Below are 6,000 nucleotides of genomic sequence, written 5' to 3' on the forward strand. Positions count from 1 at the left end.
AGTGAGTAACAACAGTTGGTATTTGATTAAGCCAAATGGTTAATTATGATTTGATTTCATGTTTCTTCATGTTACACTTCAAAAACTAACATTTTGGTTGTAGCACGAGTCACAGGTCAGGTTGAAGGACTTTTCAGGTCGGGTCCAGATTTGACCAGGAGATAATTAAGTCCAGCCATCATCATCAATATGTAAGAAGATGAAGCTGAAAGGGATTTTGAGGAGATTCCCAGACACCCATTGGCCTCCGCATTTGAGACAGTGAGGAGAGGAGAGTGCAAGCTCAAGTGTTTTCTGAGGAGGAGAAGCCATTAGGTCCTCGAGGTGCAGAGAGGGTGGACAACAACACCTGGTGCACTGAATGCTGACTACAAACAAGTCAATCTGCTGTCAGGAGGCTAACGTGGATGACTTGTTGCATAACCCCAGCCCACACTTACCATGTGCTCTGCTGTCAGAGGGACATCTTGGATGTTTCCATGCTCTCCCTACGGAAGACCCCGGAGTGACCCATCAACAGCAGGTATGCTAACTATAGCTAACAATAGCTATTCGGATTAATGTTTGAAAAATTGGTATGAATGAGATAGTATCAAACTTTTGCTAAGATTCATTTTAGTTGACATTAATATGGCACTTGCTGTCCGGCTGATGAAAGCAGTTCATGAGTTTGGAAGCTCTGCTAGTTAGTTAGCAAGCTAGTGATACTGCCAGATACAGGCGGGGTCACATATTCAGGGAAAATAAAACAATATTAGTATAGTATATATAATATCACTGTTAAAATAAACAGTGATATTTCTAATTTGAAACACATATCTTTGAAGCCAGATTACAAGGTACGACACTGGAAAGCTTTAAGGTGGCATACTATTACAGATTTTGTTTTACAAAAAGTGGCTGCATGTTTATGCAATCTTGTTTATGGGGTGTAGTTATATTTTTACCCTTGTTACGGGACCACAGATGGCTGACAGCATTGCTACTTTTTGTCAGTCTGTTCAGTTGACTGCATACAGGGCCAGAGGACAACTAGGCAGGAGGAACAGGATCCCCATCCCAACTCGTGTGGTGAACTCCATCAGGACTGCTTTCTCATCCCCAGAATACCATGGCTTTAAATATTTCTATGACATTGACATTTAATTTCAGCGTACAGCCTAATGAATTCAAATTAGGCTGTATGAATTAAAAATAAATGTTTAGCTTGACTAAGAATGGAAAAATTATCATGTTCTGTCACACTTTGCAGATTTACATAGTCAACGGTCCAAGTAGTGCTTGAGGAAATTAGTATAATGGTCAGCAGGGGTAGATGTCACAAGATTGCAGGTGGGTATGGGCTATATAAGTAGTGTAAGATCAGCTGTATCTTAATTAACTTTTGCCCAATTTCTTGCAGAAAAGCAGAAACCCAGGCCAGAGACATTAGAATGGTATGCATTTTATGCTTTCTTAATGTATTATTTCCCCTTATCCCTGTCACTCATGTTTTCATTTGAATACCAAAACAAGTATTGTGAATCTCACTATAAACTGTCAGATAAAACCAAAGCTACGTGGCCAATCAGAGAGTTAATATGAATTGCTTCTCCAGTGATGCAAAGGCAGAGGTGTGTGATGCAAATTTTTGATGAGGTGAGGAGGCTACCAAATATGAGACCTGACTTAGTATCCTCTGATAATTAGGATTTCATTCACCACATATTATCTGAATGGAGATCAAATGCAAAATGGACTCAGCAGTCACCCTGGCCAAGCACAAAGGTGTTCAAAATCCGGACAATCGATGGCATCTGAGCAGATTTGCACCTTCCCTGTCCAAGGAAAAATAACAGATAAATAATAACCGAGGACATAAGATGAAATATTATTTTGTGTAAGATTTAGTGGGCTCTATATACAAAATATGGTAGAAATGAAATATAAAATTAATATATTGATATGCATATTGTCATTAGTGTTATAGTTGCCTGAAAATAAGAATTGTTGTTTTTTTGTCACCTGAGAACGAACCCTTTACTCAAATTTAACATTGATGTGAAAAATTAGTAATATGCTTGTGTGGGTAATGTAAGCTGACTATCAGCTAGGTAGTGGCTCTCTAGCCTGTGAAAAGCAAACTGCACCAGACTGGGTGGAAAGTGGGTATCTGTGTTTCCAGGGCAGACATACACTTGGTTCACACTGCCTACCTGAGCAGTGCTTGATGGCTGCAGCACTGAACAGCTGCTTCTGGCACTGTGCATGCTGTGCCTACACCGATGGTGTGTCAGCTGCTGCTGCCAGCCCTATATTTCTATACTGAATTTGCCTTTGATAAATACCATACATTAAAAGCCTTGTTAACATACTAATGGATTCTAAAGCACCAGAGAGCTTTTAATATGACTATGAACAGACCCCTTTTCACTGTCTACTTTTGCTGGGAACTACGTACGGCTCACAGAAAAAATGAGGCAAGAACTCGACTCTCTAGTGAAGCATTGCTGTAGCTGCAGCTGACTCACATGGGCCGTGTGACTGCTCTAACACTTGGTTCACACTGCAAACCTGAGTAGTGTGACGGCTGCGCCTTGCACGCGTTCTGTGTTTACACCGACAACATGTCCGCGGCATGGCTGCTGCGGGGCTGCTTCTGTCTGCTGGTATATTGTCGATATGATGATGAACAGACCCTTTTCACTGTCCACTTCTGCTAAGAACTGCTCGTGGAAAAAATAGGCAAGACCTCGACTCTCCACGCACATGCACTGCTCAGGTAGGCAGTGTGAACAAGCCGATAGAGCCTGACAACAGCCGCTCATGGCTGGTTAGCTCTTACTACCAGTTTGCTGTTCCTGCTACAGTAAGCAGTGGCCAGTCTCTGTTCAGTGTCAAGCCCACTACAGTGACTCTGCTGCATTTTTAAATGCAAAACATTTGTGTTAAATTAAATATTGACTTCACTGTAAGGAAAGAATGACAGTTTCTCAGACAATATTGGCTTTATTTGTTCCTTTAAATACAGTGAGTAACTTTAAAGATTGGCATTATGTAACATCAACAATAGAGTGCAATCTGTAATGCTATGCCTTACCATGAACCTGCATATAAAATGTAAGCAACATGAATGTTGGAGAAAAAATAAATATATCAACCCTGAGGACAGAAAGTCAAGATGACCTTCACTTACTAAAAGTCATATTCAGGAGTCAACAGAAGTCTATGAATGTGTTAAAGAGTGAAGTGCATAGACGGAATCAAGTTGATTTTTCCCACGGTTTAGTCCATTAACCCACATCTGCATTGATCTGTGTCCTTGAATGTGCGATCGCATTCACAAGGAGATGTAAGTGGGAAAAACAATGTAACTCAGAGAAATGAATTCATAATGCGCACAAACCTATTTGAGATATCGCTTTCCATTTCTGTTTATCAGGGTCAGTGGATTACACAGGGATAAAGTGTGTGTCCTTAACGTATCTGTGTATACACACTTTCACATGCATACACACGCATATACACACACAGGAAAGCACCTTTATCAGGGTAGCTGGATTACACAGGGATAAGGCTCAACTCTTGATATTGACCCAGTGACTAAACACACACACACACACACACACACACACACACACACACACACACACACACTTTACATTTGCTCACTCTGTGTACATACACAAACACATATCCACGTATAGCTCTGAGTGTGTATATTCCACAAACCCAGGACAGTTTATTCTTTCAGTATGGACATATGAAAGTTCTGTTCTGTTGTGGTCTTGTCTCATGCATTGTCCCTTGTCTTTTACTGTCCTGGTTCTGGTTTTTTCTGGGCCTAGTCAAGCTTAAAATCACTATGGGATATTTACAGCAGAAATAATCTAAAGGCTTAATACTTCCTGATCACGTTGACTTTTTACTGCCTGTTTGACAACGTAATGCTGCTTTGGTATGAGCTATAGTGCTGTCTTATCGTCACACATCCAATATCAGCTAATAAACACCTTCCCTTTATTTTGTCATTCCAGACAGCTTCTGCAAGTAAAATGGATAATTTCCGCAAAGCAAAATTAACTGCTGTAACATTAAGCCACGTGCGTAGGCATGCAATTGTAGTATGAGTATGCTTTTGTCTGCCTGTGACTGTATTGTGTATAGGTTTGCCTCACATGGGAGTTGCGTCCATATTTGGTCACATACTGAGCTGAACAGGATGTGCATATTCGCATGAAATTGAAGTCGAGGGAGCAGCAGCAATGGGAAACATGATTTTTCCCTAGGTGGCTTCTGCTTGAACCAGCATGCAAAATGCAGATATGGCAAAAAAAAAAATATATTACCTACTGAGGCATGACATTTATATTAGCACGCATTTTGTGTTTTTATGAAAATGTATATGTGGTGAATATACTTTTAAGTTGTTATCTGTCCTTTTCTGTCTTGTTTCCATTATCGCTTGACTGATTTTACTATACGTATGTTTGACATTGAATCAAATGATTTTGTGACAGAAATACACAGACTTACACATATGCATACATGGTCTGCCATCTATTATTGTTTTTCTCCATAAAAGAAACAGACAGCCCTTTGTCTCTTTTTCCACCTTCTTACTACCCCACACACACCACACACATGCTTCACGTCACCTGCAGAGACACACGCATCATCCCTGAGACAGAGACAGACACTCAAACTTTATGCTACTGTAGCGATTGAACACATTTAATGCAGCATTGATTGTCTTGTAAATTAGGTTGAGAAATCATTATTGGAAGTCTAAATATGGCAGCAATATTAATCTGCTTTATATAACACATCTAGTCTCACTGTGGGAAGATCCTCACCTCAGCACTCCGAGCGGGATTGTGGATCGATTGCCTCTCCATCTAAGATATTAAAGAGGGCTAAACAATCATCACTCGGGAGTGTTTTCCCGTCTTAGTCAGTCTCTCCCTGGAACCTGTAAATTTTCATGGACCTCTAATATCTTGGCTGATGCTAATAAGTGTGCAGCTGACAGAAACTTATTAAAGGCTCAGCAAATAGTTGGCTAACGACAGCTCTGGTATCAATTCAGATTCTGTTTTCGTGAGATGGCACCATTGTCACCACTAAATGTTATACTCTATTGCAAGATTTCAGTGTTGCAGACCAGTCTCTCTGATGAATTCCGAGGACAGGTTTGAACAAATCCTGAATTAAATTAAATTAAATTAATTCTTCTAAGAGTGGCCTGAAAACTTTCTCTCTGAAACCAAGATGAAAACAAAAACTGGCACAATATCATGCACATGCTGAGTAAGACAGTTACTTTGGCTATACTCCCTCTCAGTGAGATCTACTTGAAACAGGTAAAAACCTTTGGATGCCATAAACCACTTTGGCTGCATGGATACCTGAGTACAGACCGAGGTTTCATGGGGTTGATTGTACACCATGCATCATGGCAACCACTATTGTGGTAAACGTGAAGAAAGTTAGACACATCTATTTCATTATTTTACTTTTTTTTTACAGCCACCATGTAAAAAAAAAATTTTCAAATCATGATGTTAATGTTACAAGTGAAGTCTCATTTGCCTTTTGAAGAGAGGTTGGTGAACACCAGGGTCAAAGAAGTACTCACATCTTTTACTTAAGTAAAAGTAGCAATAACCACAGTGTAGAAATACTCCTGTTACAAGTAAAAGTCCTGCATTAATTTTTTTACTCTACCGATTATTCCATTGATTAATAGAGTAATTGGATAAGAAATACTTCTGCTGTTTACTAAATGTAACAGTAATGGGATTCTTTTTTTTGTAACTGTAATGGATTACAGTTACCTTTTTTGTATCCTGATTACGTAATCCGCTACTCCCCAAGCCTGTAAAACAGTGCGTAGAATCCATACTAAAAATGTATGTACACAACTTTATTTTTATAAATCACAGTCCACCTGGAAATGTGCGCAGCCTTATATGCAACCCTCTATAGGTCCACATTCAACTATGGTTAATGCAAAACACC

Source organism: Dicentrarchus labrax, unplaced genomic scaffold, assembly GCF_905237075.1.
Source record: "Dicentrarchus labrax unplaced genomic scaffold, dlabrax2021, whole genome shotgun sequence".
Lineage (NCBI taxonomy): Eukaryota > Metazoa > Chordata > Actinopteri > Moronidae > Dicentrarchus > Dicentrarchus labrax.